Genomic DNA, 18,232 nt, shown 5'->3' with positions numbered 1-18,232 from the left:
GGTGTTTTTCGACTCTCTCGGAATACGTTTTACACGATCGGTACATTGAAATACGCCATTTTTATCAAAAATACTGATCATGTCTCCAAAATCCAGCTCCCTTAGGAGGACTGAACGTGGTAGAAACGAAACAACGTAGGCAGTAAGTTTGGCCTTTCTGGCATTCTAAAATACAATGCAATATAAGATCTCGGTGAAAAAAAAGTGGATACCCATAGCGATGGTAGAGAAAGTTTATTCGCAAAACAAAGATGTCTTCGTATAAGTGGGTAAACGGATAGAGTTGCGAAAAGATTGAAGAATAAAAAGAAAAAGAAGAGAGGAAATGCCCTCGTAATATCTCGGGTAGTCAACAATAAACGCTACTCGTATCGTACAATATGGTTGGAGATGCCGTTGGCTAACCGTAGCGTACGTTACGTATATATATATATATACTTATATATATCCCATAACACGTGGAAAATAGAAATTGCTACGGGGAGAAAAGTCGAATATTATTACCAAGGTTACCTGGAGACTCCGCGAGCGCATAGTTATGAGAATGATCACGCGCGGTCTTCGGGCGTCGGGGTGAACTTTGGGGGGGGAAAAAAAACAAAAAAGAGGACGTTGCTTCGGCGGATCGAGCGAAACACCTCGTTACACTCATTGCCTCGTTACAGTAGAACGGATAGATTTTCTATTTTTCTTCCGGTTTTCTCACGAAGTCACTAACTCGATCCAACCCTCAACTTCCCTCACCGCGAACAACGCGACGCTCGTACAACCTACAGAAATTCCCTTAGCCGGGCACGCGATGTCGCCTTTGATGTCACTCGTCAAAAAAATACATTCTCTTCATTTTTATACGACGATAATTATCATGCGTATTTCAAAACTCGGATGATACTTACCTTTTGGCATTTGTTGTTCGATATTCGGAACGACATCGTACGCGACGAAATAATCCCGGCGTCGTTTTCAGACCACTCGTTAGTTTTCACGGAGTTCGGAGAGACACGACGAGTTTGTGCGAGAGACGGGTAAAAAACGATATGAGAGGAGCACTTTTATGCCGTAATTGCTACTGACGGTCGAACAATGACGTCAATCGAAGTAACTTATAAATGACAAAAAAAAAAAACAAGAAACTCTTTTTTTCGACGTACGTTCGCAGAAAATAGAGCGGTAATAGCAGTTTCATGTTAGGTGGTTTGGCAGCCTGTAATCGAAAACTTTGAACTCTTGTCCCGAACTTTTTTTTAATTCTATTTATTCATTTATTTTTTTTTTTGTTTTTTAGTTTTGTTCGCGAAACATGAGTTTCGCAGCTGTTGGTCGACGAAGTTTAATTTCTGAACGTTGTAATTATTCCAAATTTCAATGCGTAATTTTTGCGACTCGACCGATTAAAATAAATTTCATCTTCAACACCCGGGCGTACGATCTCGATACAATCGGCGACCTGGGACGTAACTTTTCCGCTTTTGATTCGTCTCCGAATTGCCGAGCCGAAACCGTCACAGTGTAATATCTGGACAAGTTTTAACTCGAAGAGACGTTTCCGGAAATTTTGAAGGTGGAAAGTTATCTCGTTTATTTAATTTTCGCAACACTAGAGGAGGCGGACTAACGCTACCGCTGCTGCTGTTGCTGCTGCTGCTGCACAGCACACCTATTTATCTCTCGCTTTTATTCCGGGCAATTCTGAAGCCCCGGGCACCACCGGGCGGTAACAGATTTCAAGAACTTTGACTCACACTCTTTAACCAACCCCCTCGCTTTCTCGACCGCCACTGCTCCCGCTGATTGAGTAAGCTTATTATTACCTCATTTTCTACCTGCATCGCTATTCTCCAGAATTTCGCGAACTCTCTAAGATATGTATACTATGCTGCACTTTCTCCAAAGTTCTAAGATTGCAGTTATACCACCGTTAGTTAGAAACGCGAACCTCCTACAAGTTTGTCTAAACTTTTGCGAAACGGAAACTCTGATTTTGCATTACCATACACATGTACGTACTACACAAGGTATAAGCTACTCAGAACCGGAATCTTATACATATCAAACATATTTCCATGATTCCGTCGAAACTATTACAAGAACTATCGCCACGTACGCTGCCGCCCAGAAGTTTGGTGCATCGCTCCGAATTCCTTGCCGTGCACCGGAAGTTAGACATCGGGCTCAAAAGTTGGAATAATCAAATTTCTCGAAACGCGTTTCAAAGAGGACAAATTTACCAGTCGTTTTAGTTTTTCGCAATATTTTCTACGATTTTTTCTCCGGCTTCGGTACGTATTTTTGAACATGGCCGTTTTTCGGCTATTTCTTTCATGCTATTTCAGGGAATATTAAAATTCAAATTTAATAAAATAAAAATCAAGGTAAATTTTTCGCTTCCAACCTCTTTTCGGGGAACTCGACAATCTTCATATTCGAACACGCTGTCTAACTTCCAGCGCGGCAAGAAATTTTCACTGAATATTGATCGATCAAAAAATTTGAGCGGTTTAAAACCGGTTCGTGACCACAAACGTCCCGAGAAAATCATTGATCGCGGCGACAGACGATGAATCCCTATTGTCAGACTCCGAACCTTCGACGAGTCCTTTTTCTCCCTTTTGCACGTGACGGTGGACAAGCCGCTTAAAGGAAAACTTTGAAAGCTACGCGAATCGGAATCAGAAGAGAGCCGATTCAGGGGATGACTTTCCCGGTATACCGCGCGTTCTAATCCCTCGATGAGACACGCTCAGGCATTTTTCCGAAGAGAGGCATTGAAAATATGCCGACAAAGAAGAGAGAGAGACCTCGAGTGGGCCGACCGACGCCGTATTTCAACTCGCACTCAAATTTTTCTACCCATTTTTCCACCGCTCGATAAACCTCCACGACTGGTAACCGATATGAAATTTCTTTTTCCAACAATAACGAAAATCTAAATTCTCCAAATTCCTGTATCACCAGCGAAATCGCGTGTAATTATGAGAAAAAAATTTCGCAATTTATATTCACAGTTTCAAGAACCGTGTACCTACATTCCACCGCGTGACCTCAAACTGAAATATCTGAAATTGCTGGTGTAAAGGTGGGTTTAGTCACCTACCGACATTGTCGAATTTTCAATTTTAATTACGTATTCTAGAATAATTTATTCGCCCCGGAGTAGCTCGTCGAAACAGGGTGAAAAAAAAAATACCGGGAGCGAAGTTAAAAGTTTAGAAAATTAATTTATCAAATTAAAAGTCAATTCGTCACTCCATATCGATGACGTCTTTCGCTCCCCCTCCCCGCCCCCCGCGCTGCACCCGCGCCATTATCGGCGTTATTTTTCCCTAACCCTAAGTGAAGATGATACAGCTGAAAAACTTTTCGATATTTATCTTTTTTATCCACGTCATTTTCCGCTACGTGAACATTTTTATACTTTTTTTTTTTTGTTTTATTTCGCGATATTTTCTACGTTGGTTTTTTTTTCTTCTTTTTTTATCCTTTACCTACGACGATAAATAAACGGTACAGAGGACGAGGAGTAATCACAACCAGCTGCGATGCGGCTCATTCCCCCCTTACGCTCTGAAAAACGTTCATTAATCGAGAAAAGATGATACGAAAAACGGGGAAAAAAACGGACAAAAATTATCGAGCCTGCACTCTGTCGCGGTGAACGTAGTTCCGGCGAATTTTACGTCCGATGTTCAATCTCTTCTGCGAGAAATCGTTCACCTTTTTTTTTTGGAATTTTATCCAATGAGATAGAAATTATCCCAAAAATTTGAGGGCTCAACGACACAACATGAAACCACAGTCGTCATCGGTTGGGGGAAAATTGCGTTGATTTCTAAAATCTGCATCTCTCTAGTTGATTTTCGTGTTTAACCGCACGGTTGGAAAGTCTGGACCGATTTTCTGTCGCGTAAAACTTCGCCTGACCGCAACGTGTCGCTAACATTGAGGGAGCCGTTTCTTCTTCACTTTTCTATTTTTCCTTTTCTTTCTTCTCCCCTTCTCTCCCGCGGCAGCGAGCACCCCTCCTCACGTTTGTACTTCCGTCTCGTTTTGATACGAACGGATAGACGAGGGGGCTCACTAAATCGCTGGATCATCCCGCGCGTGCTTCGCACCCCAAGTTCGTATGCCCACACAGATATTATTGCGGATATATATCCTCCCGAATATAACTTCGTGATGTACAAAAAAAAAAAAAAAAAACGAAGGACTCGTTGCGGCCATATTAAAGGAATACTCGGGTCGTAATAACATCGTAATAAATCGTACCTTTGATTTTTGCTCGTGTACTTTATTAATGGCTGCGGTTTTTAATTAAAAACCGTGAAGTGGAATTGAAACAATTTTTGAAAGTATACATCGCAAATCGAGCGAATCGCGGTGAATCATCGAATGTCAGTGGATTCCACATTCTAGTTCGGTGTTTTTTTTTTTTTTTTTTGGTTTTTTTGTGCGGGTTGAAATTTCTGCTTTTGAATTAATAAAATTTCATCGCCGAATCGACATCGGATATTATCGATTGGACGGAAATTAATCTATGCCTGTTTCGGCGTGATATTGAATCGCGGTTACGTCATAGAAATTTTTTAAAAAATGACGGTTCGAATGTGCACACAGTTGATACAATATGTTCCAATGACCGAGCCGTGCAGCGACGCCTCCTTTTTTTTTTTTTTTTTTTTTCTTCACCGTGCTCGCGCATACTGTTGTTAAAAATAAAAAGTCAACGGTACAGCTGTCCTCGCTCTATATAGAGCGAATAGCGGACGAATTCTAGCCGGGGAAAATAACGCTCGCATACCTATGCAGATAACAACATCGGTTGACTCCGTTCGTCTATAAACAACGCCGCGATATACCGATGGAATTCGCTACGTGTTTTGTACTCCGTTGCAACGAAAGCGCGGTTCAATTACGGACTTAATTAGTCTCTTGAGTTCCGGTTTTCACCCACCGGTGTTATCCGGAGCAATAAAATCGTGGGAGGAAGAAGAGAAAAAAAAAAAAAACACAAACAAACCTGGCAACGTTCTGCGACGCGACTCGAGTCCATTTGTTGTTAAACTTTTAAAATTTCTACCTTCTCCGTAATTTTATAACTACTGATAAAATTCAATCGGATTACGAATCATTATCCTCCCCTTAATTAATTCGCAGTCACTGTACTCGAAGTAAGAATACTCGAAGACTTCTTGTAACAGGTAGTACATAATTTAGCAGCGTAGTGTACATTCGTTGAAATGCGAGTTTGAAATTGATGTATTTTTTACGATGGAATTTTTGAATCTGATACGTGCGTACGTACCTGTACGGCTGTAACTACAGCAGCCACCAATAACAAGCGGCGGTAATTTCGACCTTAATATTTCACCGGATATAAAAAAATATATCGGGCATTGGTATCGGAGTGGGCGGACCGCTTCGAGGAGAAAATGATAAAGAGAGAGAAAATTCCCCTACCCCGTTAAGGGGAACATCGGCCTGCCGAAAAATAGATACGCGACGACGTAATCGCAGCTGGGAAGTAGCTCGCCCCCTCGCCTGGATATCTCGCACGTTTCATTTGATTATCGAGATACCTCCGCCTTATACCCGTACGCGGATGGAATCAGACGGCATAAACCGTACACGTATCGTACCGCGGTTGAACAGCCCCCTTCATTTCTATTTTTCGTATTTTTCGGTCGTTCTGAATTTCAGGGTGAATCGGACGATCGGATGATAAGCTCGGTTGCGTTCTTTTATTTTCTAATTTTTTCGCTACAAAGTGTCATCGTGTTCTGTTATTAATTCCTTACTCTCTTTCTGTTTCAGGTCAGTAATCTGCAACCATTCGTCCCTGAAATGTAAAACTTTACCTTCGACTCATTAGCACTTTGAAAAGGGGTGACCGGAATATTTCAGGTGCGTATCCGGATGTGTGAAATGATTGTTTAGCAGTCGTTGAATTTTTGCACGTTGTGTAGAGAAGCCAAGATCGGAGATGGTGAGAGAAAGATGTCGAACAACGAGCCCTCCCCCCGTGGTACTGCGTTACTCGGCTAGCAATAATTCTTCCTCTTTGTCCTTTTTTTTTTTTGCTTTTTTTTCGCTTTTTTTATTTCGTGCCATTAATGAAGAGAGCGACACGAGGTTGATATATTTGCGGAACATTTGCGATGCGATGGGGGATTTCGAGTCGATGTGTTTCCCGCAGAACCCCGCCGGGGTCCTCAAGGATCGTGTTACCCATTCGAGTCGGTGGGCCGTTTCTCATCGGGCGTACCGCAGAAACGGCCATACAGATCGATACGGCCATAACGGCAACGTAAAATAATCTTTACGGTCGTTGAATTTCCATGTTTTGTTGTTTTTTTTTTTTCATTGTTTTTTTCACCGCGGGATTGAGACGCCCGTTTCTTGTTCGCTTTGCGGGTAGTGAAATCGCGTTCTCAAAAGCTCCGGCTTTCTAGATTTTAGACATTCGTTTCCATTATGGCTAACTTTTTTTTTCCCCACTCGATCTAATAGCTGAAAAGTGGACGGTCGCGTCTCATTTATAATTCAAATTTCCTCGACCGTTCGTCCGAGTTGCGCCGAAATAGCTGCGATTATTACGAAATCAAGATCGCTTTTTCCTCGCCGTCGGTGGAACGGAAAGTCTCCGTTCTTTTACGTGCGCGCGTACAATGCGAGAGAAAAAAGTTGGCCCCTAGAATGGGTTATTTTTGTTCCCCGACTTCGGCCAGCCACCCCGTACGAGAGCGGTTAACGTAAACTTCTTTCATTACGTAACTAATGCGCTTTTGCCCCGTGGCTTAAGTACAGTAAATAAATAATCCGCGCACCACCTACGTTATAACCATTAAGTCAGAGCGAACAAGAATCATGGATATTTCTTGCGCTGTTAGACGAGCCGGCCTAGCCAGATAACGATATGGATACAGGTATAGCTTGTAGCTCTGAATAGCCAATATTCAATTAGCCACGAGGTTATTAAGACTCCGGATGATTCATCGGTTCGCTTCGCGTTGGCGTCCGGTACCGGTCCGACTCCGTCGGATATGAGGATAAAAAATGACAATGGTTGTTCGCTTAATTGACTAATTAATTTCGCTAATAATATCCAATTAGTACGGAATCCCGAACAACCCTCGTTGTTGATTATTCTTCCGAAATCTCAACACGCGTCCGCCGATTCTCGGCGTGCGTCGATCCGCGTGTCATACACCGTACGACTGATTTTCAAAATGAAGATTAAAAAAAAAACAGACACGGAGTTCACAAATTTTTTTTTCCCGTCCAAAAAGTTTTTGCCCAAGATCCGCGACCCGAAATCAGCTGGTCCTTATCTTCTCCCTCGGTAGCCAGAAATCCTCGCAGCTTCGTTTTAAGTTAATTAAAAGTAACGGGTTGATTAATGTACGGAATATTATCTGAGAACGGGTAGGGAATAAATTTCACGAACAATTTTCAGCTGGAAAATTTCGTCGTTTTTTGAAATTCGAAATGATTTTCGAGACGATTCGAATTTTCTGAAAATTTATCGACACCGAAATAAGGCATTTCTTAAAAAAAAAAAATGATGATAATTTCCTCTATTTCTTGCCCCGTAGCAACTCAATATTGTAATAGAAAACGTCGTTATAGAATAAACGTGTCGACCAACACGATAGCGGGTAAAAATTTGCGGTTTTATATAGTTACCGGCTACATAAGGCAGGAATAGGTAGGTACAGAGCAAACGTTGGCATCGGGTTTACCGAACGTATCTCTCTCAATCTTCGCTTCCTTATAAGGGTGGTTTTCTCGCGGGCCAGTACGTGCAAGGGGGATTCGGTATTACTTTCCCGCCATAACCGTAAGGAAGCAAATTTTGCACCGCACGAGCTCACGGTCTTCTTCGGTCCTCGCTTTATAATATACCGTGGTATTACGATAGTGTTTGTTGCTCATCCCAACGATTCCCCTCGCAGTCTCCACTTATTGCCTCTGATACATTCGACGACGAACGATTTTACTTTTCCCAGTCTCAACGTTGTTCCGAATACGCTCAGTGCATGCACGCACCTGTACGTCTTCGATGCCCTGCTTATGTTGTATTATAGATATACATGACCATTTAAGCTCGAGGGTATACGCCATTGCATATAAACGCATATGTGTGTCTATGGCGAAATAGGGAAAATGTTGTCAACATTTGCTTTACAATATTCAAACTTTAAAAATGTTCGAACTGAAAAAGATCTTTTTTTTGTGCCTGATTTCAAAGCAATGTCGATGGTGAGTGATAACTTTGAATTTGTCAATTTTGTTCTCCCCGTGGTAATCAAAAATCTTTTTCATTTACTTCGAATACGAATGAAAAAAAAAAAAAAAGAAGGAATTTCCATCACGTTCAAGTTTCGCAGAGCTCGTTCCTTACCTATGCATAGGTTTTTTATCTATATGCATCCCAGGTAAGGCGGTGCATCCGTACAAGTGCATCTGGTTCGCATATGGTTTAGAACTAGTTGGCAGAAAAAAAAAGAAGATAGAAGCGAAGCTCCGGCAAGCACGCGTGCGTAATAACTGATCCACACCCCGGCTCTATGTCGTTGGCGTTACCTTTTGCCCTCGCCGCCTGTATAATTTAATATAATCATTGACGATATGCTGCCGGGTGTGATGCTTTTGCTGCGCTGTTGCTCGTGAGATTGCACAGCCGTAAAATATTCTCTCTGTGCTACGTAATTAATTGTCAGCTTCGCGCGCGCGCTCGCGAGTGAAAATTACAATAAAATGAGAAGAATAAGGAGAAGAAGAAGAGGAAGAAGAAGAAAAAGATATTCGCGAGAGACAAAGGAAGATGAAAAATATAAACTTGAAAAGAGTTATCGCGACTGCATAATATACTCCTCAACCGTAAAACACCCTGGCCACTTGCGATATTCTTAGACTGCTGTGTAATTATGCAATTAACTATTTTTCATTACAGATTTTGAATTATCATTTCTCTCACTCGGCCAACTCGCGATACATCAACTGCGGTAGCGTCCTAACTACAGAGTGAACTTTGTTCTCTGTGAATTTAATTTTTTTTTTGCGTATTACCACGTCACGGTTTACTGTATTCAATGATTCATTTTATGTGTACTCTAATTATTAACCGTTGCGGAAACGATACGAGAAGGGAAGTTTTTTGACGACCGTTTCGTTAGATCGGTATTTAGTTTTATCGATAATTCTTCCTCTCTCTCTCTCTATTTTTCGCAGTTATCTGAAATTAGGTACGTCTCGTATCGTACTCTCCGCTGAGTGGGTGGAATATAGTGGTAAAACGAAGGAGGTAAGAGAAAAAAAAACAAAAAAAAAAAGGCAGAGAGATGGTATTGGATATTTGTTGTTGCGAACTTCCAATACGTGTCGAACCTTCTAACGCGAGTTAGCCGCAACTTTCTCGTATTTTATTGAAGATTCTGCTACGGTATTTTTACTCTTTTATTACGTGCACTTCTTTCTGGTATTATCCTTTTTTTTGTTTTTTTTTGTTTTTCTTCTCAGACAAGCGATAATTAGGATTGATGATCTGGGTAGAAAAATGGCGGGTCTAGACACTATCAAAACAAAAGCCCTCTCAGGTATAGCCGGGGCAAGCTGCGCCCCGATATTTCTTTCCAACTATTTTCATCTCGTACGTTATACTCGTACACGAGGCTTTCGGCTCGCGAGAGTTTGATAGTGTTGTTTCGAAGCGGCAAAAAAATACACTTTCGCGTTTATTTATCACCGAGGAATGGTTTTTATTATAGTCCCCCGAAACACACCCACCCTCCCCCCCTCAGGACCGTGTATATGTATATGGAACAAAAAAATGGATAGATCGTCAGACGCAGCGAGACAAAATAATTGTTTTATTCATTTACCGCCCTTTCAACTTCCACAAGAATACCGAACAAAGTAAAACAAGACGGAAAGCGATTGATCGACTTTGAAGATAACGGCGTCAATTACACAACCCCCGAACCCCTCGTAACCGCTTCCTTTTGTTTTCCTTCTCTCCGCCATTACCGAAGCGCTAATTGTGAGTTGGCGAGGTCCTAGTCCCGCCGCAACAATACGAACGGCGATAATTTTTTTATTTCAATACAAGAAAGACGAGGGAGAGCTCGACCGCCAGCCGGTCTGATGAAAGAGGCGCAATAAGTGACAGGAATCCTGCAGTCAGTCACTCCGACGCTTCAAGGAAGAGCCTGGGAGAGAAAGACGAAAAGGAAGGAAGGAGGAAAGCGAGGAAGAAGACAAGCGTCACGTCTTGGGCGGAGGCGTCTGCGCCGCTTCTAATTAAACCGGCGTTGACTCATTACTGTCTGGATACCGGCGACTGGGGAGGCTCTGAGGAATGAAGGAAATGAAGAATTGAGGGCGAAGAACGGGAACCGAAGATCAAAGCCGAATAATGGGGATTACCTTGGGCTCTTCAACTTAGCGGGGGAATCCGGCAGGGCACCCTTCTCCATCTTCCCTCGCGCGAAACGCGCGGGTCACTCGCATCGCTCCTTTGCCGCAGGATATTCGGACGACGGTTACGATCCTCCTTCGACGCTCGTCTTACCTTACGTTTGACTCGGTTCAGATTTTTCAGACGGTCGCTCCGTTCGCGGTCCGAACTTCGAAACACCCGCACGTCTCCGTTTTCATCCCCCCTGCTCGATTCCGCAACTGCTGTACATTACGCGTGAGAAGGTGTCTCTACGTATCCAGGAAGAGAGACGCGACAGCGCGAGAGCTGCTTTCGGAGCGTGAAGAAAGGAGAAAGGGAGGTAGGGGGTTGGGGGTTGGGTGGAGAAGAAGGTGTTCTTGGTCGCTGACTACAATGAACGGGGAACGAACAGACCCGGCGTGTATAACCAACTCGGTGCGGAATGATGGGGAAACATTTCTCATACGGTTGAGCGAAACGGGACAGTAGCGGCTACGGAATGGAATGGAATGGAACGGAACGTAACGTAACACCGAGAGTAAGCGGAACGTACCCTACGAGCTCAGAATTACTTCTCGCTAATCCCCCGCAATGTAATATCGCCGGGGTAGAAGCCCCAGGACTCTGCCGTTCGGGCGCCCACCAAGTTTATTCATAACCCTGTAACCGGGATATATATATATATCTGCACCCTCCTTACGATCCCCACCGAATCCAGGTATACGATCCGGACGTGTGTATAGAACAGCTGGCTATTTTCCGTCCTCGTGAACGTCGAGTTTTGATCCCGAAATCGCGGGGTCTAACGCGTCTGCAGACGCGACACGAACCGGAAGTGACTTTTACCGAATATTGTGACACTGCCACTTCGTACGATCGTCGCGATTCACATGACTTCGGCGAAACCGAACAATTTCCCCCGTGCCAAAGACACCCCCCTCATAGATGTTGATTAACGCAAATCAAGAAATGGGATGTCTCAGCGGTTTTTGTGAGATTCTAGCCGAGGATCGGATGAAATTGGAACAGCACCCTTCGAGATTACATTCATCGGGGAAATTCCTTTTTGATATCGTCATGTCGTGGGGGTAATAACTATGAAAATGTTTTTACCCAATTCGCGCTCGCACCTTCGAATTTCCTCGCAGGTCCTTCGGAAGTCTAACAAACTTAACGTGGAAGGAAATAGGATAAAGTGTTACGAATTTTTGCTACCCTCGACTGGTTTTCCGAAAAATTGAACACGGATTTTTGCAATCGATATTTTTTCATCCCCTTGGAACTTGCCGATTGATTCGAAAACAAAAAAAAATTATCGGTACGCATTCGATATTCGAAATGTTCATCCAATTTAGGTGCGTCGAAAGGATAATGAAATGAACTGCAGATCGTCGATGCGATTACAGGCTCCACTTTACTCAACGGCGTAGAATTAGTTTCTGAGCAATGATTTGTATTTGAGCTCGGTACGAGGTTGGTTAGACCGTATTGCCGTTTTCCAAAGATCCAAAGGTACTACAGAAATGAACCATGGAAGTAGAAATCCTGAGGCACACCGCGGGTTTGATTAAACTGAATTATTTAAGTTCGTCGTAGCGAAACCCCCCCCCCCCCCCCCCCCGTGCCGCATATCTATCGAGTGTCTGTAGGCAATATTCTCAATCCACGTGAATATTTCACTCAGCAGTTGCCGATTCAGGCCGATTCAATTGAATTCTCGAGCTATAGAGCGTGGGCGTACTTCTACACGTAAGGTTTACCTCATACCGCGCCGTATATCACTTGACCCTCCCCATTTGGTTCGTTTTCAAAGCGGGGGTCACTTTGAACGCCCGAGATGAAACGTTTCTCGTCCTTTATTTTATTTATTTTTTTTTTTTCATCTTCGCACAGTTTTCTTCTACCATGTTTATTTTTTATTGTTATTTCTATTCGTCGGTTCATTTTTTTTCCATTTTATTTTTCGTCCGCACGCGTGCGGCCCCTTCCTTTCGAAATTTTTTTTTGTTTTTCAGTCTTCGCTACATTTTTACGATGGACATCGCCACATTCTTCCGTCCTCTCGGATTAATTTAATTTTCATATTCTCCACCGATTTTAATAACGTGCTTTCGATATTAGCATTTTACAAAATTTATTCGAATTCGCGCGTCGAGTTTGAAAAGATTCAACTGGACGTTTTTATTTCATGTACACGTATGTATATATACACTTTCGGAGGGCTGCAGGTTAACATAAATTTCTCCATGCAAATTTGTATCAACGGTAAATACCAAAGGAAGTAATATACACGTACGTTACTTCAGAAAAATGAACAAGAGTGACACATGCGAATATATATATGTATTTTACGAAACGTACTTTTTCCAGGATTCTAAAACGACGTACACGTTTACCCACCCTATATAACTTATAGGATACATCCACCACGTCTATTTTTAATCGTTCGCGCAAAACTAAGAACTCGATACAAGCCACATCATATGCATAAAATTATCGTGTCATCGATCGAAGAGAATTAATTCTGCAGCCGATATGACTGACGGCAGGTGAATTAGTTTCACGTGCGTGCGCGGATTACATTAATGCGCGCTTTGGGTTTTTTTTTTTTTTTTCTCTCGTTTAGGATAAGAAACTTTCTCTTTCCGTATCGCGTGTATCGTACCCCAGGGAAAAAGAGCTGCACGGGAGCGAGAAATATATATATACACGTGTAGGGGGGAGAAAAAATTGTGGGTGTGCTAATGCAGAACAGAAGGCATGTGAAACGAGGTGGTGGTGGCTGCTGCTCCCACGGTAGGTTGAGGCAAATTTCATCTCTCCATCTATGAAAATTCCGCGCGTCGGTGGTTTATATGCACACGATACATACAAACCACCTTTTACGCGTCGTGTGCGCTCGGTTAGATCGATGCAGAGATTGCCTCGTCATTTTATGCCTGTTACGTGCTTCGCCGAATCGGGCAAAACTCGTAGGTCGCAAAACTTTAACGGACAATGTTTTCTCAACGTTGTCCATTAACAGCAGGACCGCGACCCCTCACCTCTATCGTCGTCTAAAAATTATATCATCCACGTATTATACGCGCGTACTCGTAAGCTTTTGTTTTATTACGTTGTACGATCTCGTTCTCGTCATACGCGTGACGTACGACGTTCCGCGAGTTTTGAAAAATTTCCGAATTCTTAATAAGCCCGCGTATAGCGGACGAAAGATATTTATGTACTCGCGGGAGCATTCCGTTTCCACGTTTCGTCTCGTAACTCTTTTGGAATTAATGTTTTCTGAACACGACGTGACGCGGTTTTCTGAGCAATTACTCAACTCCTACTCGCACGTACTGTCCGTAACGCATTAACGATGCGACGATAGCCGCGTATTCGCGCGAATACAATCATCGCGAATTTAATTACCTCGGTAGTTGTTATCGCCGCCTTTTATGCGGTGGTAAATTTATCGTCGTTACACTAAACGCTACAAATTGTATCGAGGTATTCATTTAATTTTCGATACTCGTGATGCTGCGCCAGCTGTTTTTCACGATTGTTGTAGCGCTACGCGATGTACCGTCCTAGGTACGTACGTACCACCTGATCGCGTGCGCCGTTAAAGTTCGCGTGCTAAATCGAGATCAAATAATTATTTCACCGGCAACAATTATCTGCCGTCGGTCGCGTTCTTCTCAAAGAGAAGAAGCGATATTATTACACCTTCGAAGAACTCGGGCTTGAACCGTTCGCCCGACGAGCTCGGTTCGTTGGAGACAACTCGAAATTTTGATTGAAACGAAGAGGTTTTCGCAGAACAGAAATAATTTCCAAAAGTTAACGAGGGAACCGATGAGGCTAGTTCGTGTACGACGTTCAATGAATTTTCTCTAAATCCAGCTGAAAGACCGAGGAATTTTACGCTTTTACGTAGAGTCCCGAGGTTTGAGATAATCAAAAATTTTGATTATAAATTCGTTTCCTCGTAGCCTTTCGATTAAATATCTGTGAAAAAATCGTTCCTCATGTGGAATTTTTTTACCCCACGTTTCTTCGTGTAGAATTTAAAATTCCACGATCGAGGCGTGTGACCATTATTGTCGTTTCATTTTAAAAAATTGTAAAACCGTTCACGTCTATCCATTGAAAAATGTTATTTCATTCCCTGCGGCAAAAAAAAATTCGTGAACATTTTCCCCGCGCGGAAACTATAGACGTATGTAGATATAACGAGCGAATATATGAGGGGAGAGAGGGTCAGGCTTTGTTTGCTGACGCTTGTCCATGTCACGCTTCGATTGGCGCACCTTACACCAGTTGAAACTTTTTGCTCGTCAGGTGGAAAAATCGTTCGACGATGTAGTTTAAAGTTTCGTCGAACCGCCCGCCCGCCCGCCCCGTTACAATCAATGGGATTTTACGACGCGCCGAAGTACAGATCAACGACGAAACGCAACGATTCCCTCCCTATACCACATTACGTTCATCGCTTTCACCTCGGGCGGAATGACTCGTTTTTTAAGTATCCCATCAGAAGGTTGATTCTTCTCCTCGGAAAATTTTCTCTGCAACCTGCAGCTACAAAGACAGAAATCACGTCAATTTTGGATTCCTGTGTCCGAATTTAAAGTTCGCCACGTCACGAACTGTGACAGCTGTAATCGATGACCGCTTTTTTTCTACCGTTCGTCATTTCGTCGTGATTTCGAACGTTTCAAGTTCATGGATCATAATTTGCGAATCGCAAGTGAGGTCGCGCCTCAATTCGACGATGTTATTTTGCCCGTCACTGTCATCGATAATGAATTCGATAAACGAAATTGATGACAGTTCGGATTTTTTACGGATCTGTGGTATCTCGGTGAACGGTCGTCCTTCGCGGACACGATGAAGAAAAATTTCATATCAATCTCATATTTCGAACGTTTGAAAAAACGCGTCGCTTCGGCACTGCGCAGCTGGCTTCTTTTCAACCGATACGACGTATTCGTATATTTCATACACGCGAAGTAGTTATAACTTGAAATATACCGTTATCTAAATACTAACTATTTGTTGCATTCTTTGTGTATAAGTGTGCCGAGCATCCGCACCGTTCGCTCTTACGCCCGTGGCGGTCACAATCAGTAAGGTCGTTGTGCAGTCAGCGACTATCTTCCGTTAGTTATCGGGTGGATACCTGTACGAAAACTTTCGAATAAAAAATGCTACAACTATTTTTTTGTTTCTCAAAATTGAATTCAAACTGATTGTGAGCATAAATTTTTACTCATTCAACTACGTTCGTTGACTGTGATTTTACCGACGCCGACGCTCGTCGAGATTGTCGAAGATTTTTGTCGACGATTTGTTTCGGAGGGTGTTTTTTTTTTTTTTTTAATGTTTCGCCTCGTTTGAACTCGCGCGAAAGAAAACGTTGAGGGCGAATTTACCGCGACCGCAACGTCGCGAGCTTTACCTAGGAGGGTAAACGAGTACGGTTCGGTCCAAATAACCGAGCAGTTCTTGTACAAATTCAAACCTTGCAAGAAAAGCTCGAGTTGGCCCTTTACCAAGGCCTAAGTCTACCGTACCTGCTCGCTCGCCTATTTCAAACGGTTTCGGTATAACCCGTCTGCTTTCAAGAGTCCCCCGCCCGCTCTTTGACGGAGCGAAAAATCCGAAAGAAACAAAAAAAAAAAAAACAAATAGAAAATAAAATATACGCGAGAGACAAAAATAAAAGAAAAATAAATGAATGAAAAAATATTCACCGAACAAATAGAACTCTCTCCGAGTATGTGAAGGTAAACCAAATAACACATCAAAGCTTTTTTGCGAGAGCTTAAGGGCGGTGTTTGAAATTTCAGAAGGATTCAACGGGTTCCGAAAAAGATGCAAAAAAAAAATAAAATAATCACGACCGCAATAATTACCGTGAGCAAACGTTAATTAGCTTTGCACGTTCTCGAACGTGAACGTTTTTGATGTGATTTATTCGTCGCGATCGTTTCACGGTTCATATAACATTTCGCCGTTGATGATATCGATGTATATAATATACAATATGGTATACCGAAATTGAGGAACTTGAGGAAAGTCAAATACGTCAAGAACATCGTGAAGATCTCTTTCTCAATCCTACCGAACCGACCAAGTGTACGGTGCTCTCCTTCGAGAATGGCCCCCGAGGTACCTCATTATCAATTATGATTAAGTGGAGCGTCGTCTAATCCCTGCCTTATAATTTTACGCCTCGTACGGTTTTTCCGGCCGCAGCACCGTTGAGAAAATTCTGAGAACTTTCACTCCCGTAACAAGCAACAACGCCGTTTCACCTGCTTATCGTTGAGAATTTAAAAGAGGCAACGTAATTAAATTTTATACCTCCCACCGAATCGATCGGCGTATCATTTTCGCGAGAAGGAAAATAAATCAGATTCGTCATCGCGTTGTACGCTCGGAATTCGTACTCTCGTTTCTTTATGTTCCTCAAATACGTTAAGTTTCAACCGCGGCAATGTTCGGCTTTTCAATCCTCGCCCAATTACGAAGCGCAAACAAGCTTTTCGGGGGGGGGGGGAAAACTTCCGTCCGTCGTTCGGATAAGGAAAAAATGATAATGATGACCGAGAAATTAGACGCGTAATAAAGAAAATCAGACCTCGAGCGTGAAATTTGTGTAAAAGAAGCGATGAAAATTTGAAGTCAAAGTACAATGGCGGGTCGGTCGAAACGACGATGATTTTATCGATGAGAAAAATTATTAGAAGGAAAAAATTCCTCGTTCGTTGGCGGGGCAGAGCTATACGTATGATATTTTGCAGCGGTGCAGGTATAAAATTATCGTTGCGTTCCCGCATTCATAAGCGTGAATTACATCGCCTAACTGTTCCCGCGGTGGCAAACCTATGGAATTATCCGTATGTACCGTTTCCCGTTTTGTTGATTACCCGTCAGCCAATAAACTAGAGGATTTTTATTGTCCGTCATGAAATATCAGCGGACTAACTGGTTAATAATCCACCATGTGCGAACTCGCCGTTCCGATTATACGTTTCTGAACTCGTCCGCCGTTTCGGGATTTATGTACCCGAATAATTAACCGGAATACAAATTCCATTGAACGGCGAACTACCCGCCTCCGTCTACCGATACACAAAACCCAGCGATAATAATTACCGGCGGCTCTACGCGTTACCTGTACGTATCGGTCGATTCATCGTATCAAAACCGGCGGAATTACCTTCATACTCGTCAATGTGACGGGAACTTGGCAACGAACACCGATGAATTTAACATCGTCAATTTCGCGGAAACTTCGATTCCTCCGTACTAACCCGATAAACCGTGATTTAATAATACCTTGGTAAATCAATTTCTACCAGAAGGAGATTTACCTTGTGCTCTAATTGTAAGATGTTTTAGAGCCACTTAACGACGCGATATCTCTACGATCGTATATATAGATTTGCGCCGGAAGATATTGCTCCTAAATTCCCATAAACATTATAGTACAGGTACTCGTAACTACGTACGCCAATCATATCGCGCGCAGCTCGGCACGGAGGAGCGTGAAATATTGAACGTGTAATCTGGCTGTGAGAACATCGTGAAAATCGTTGTTCTATTCAACGATGCATGCAATCCATTACAAGGATCTACGAGAGGCGACCTTTCGACCTTGGATTTTTAGATAGAAACTAATTGTAAGCCGAGGAAACTGAAACTGCGTTAATCGTTCGTTCGTTCGATTATTTTTCATTTGTTGATAGGAAAAAGTTTTTCGATCCACGAGCCACGACGTGTAGTTTACACTTTTCTTCG

General features: G+C 42.7%; 1 protein-coding gene across 2 annotated transcripts in view; it reads left to right on the top strand.

The window, feature by feature from the left end:
- Positions 1 to 18,232, top strand: part of LOC105687871 (CCR4-NOT transcription complex subunit 6-like) — a 404,495-nt gene that overhangs the window by 229,076 nt on the left and 157,187 nt on the right. Inside the window, exon 1 of one of the 2 annotated variants that reach the window (XM_012403793.3) lies at positions 5,819 to 5,901. The exons of the other annotated variant lie outside the window; for it this stretch is intronic. The gene's annotated coding sequence lies outside the window, so the exon portion shown is untranslated. Of the gene's footprint in view, positions 1 to 5,818; positions 5,902 to 18,232 lie in introns of those variants that run through there. 2 annotated transcript variants of the gene reach the window in all.

The sequence above is a fragment of the Athalia rosae genome, chromosome 6 (assembly GCF_917208135.1).
Source record: "Athalia rosae chromosome 6, iyAthRosa1.1, whole genome shotgun sequence".
Classification (NCBI taxonomy): Eukaryota; Metazoa; Arthropoda; class Insecta; order Hymenoptera; family Athaliidae; genus Athalia; species Athalia rosae.
Note: the sequence above shows the minus strand (reverse complement) of the source record. Positions and strands in the feature narration are given on the sequence as shown.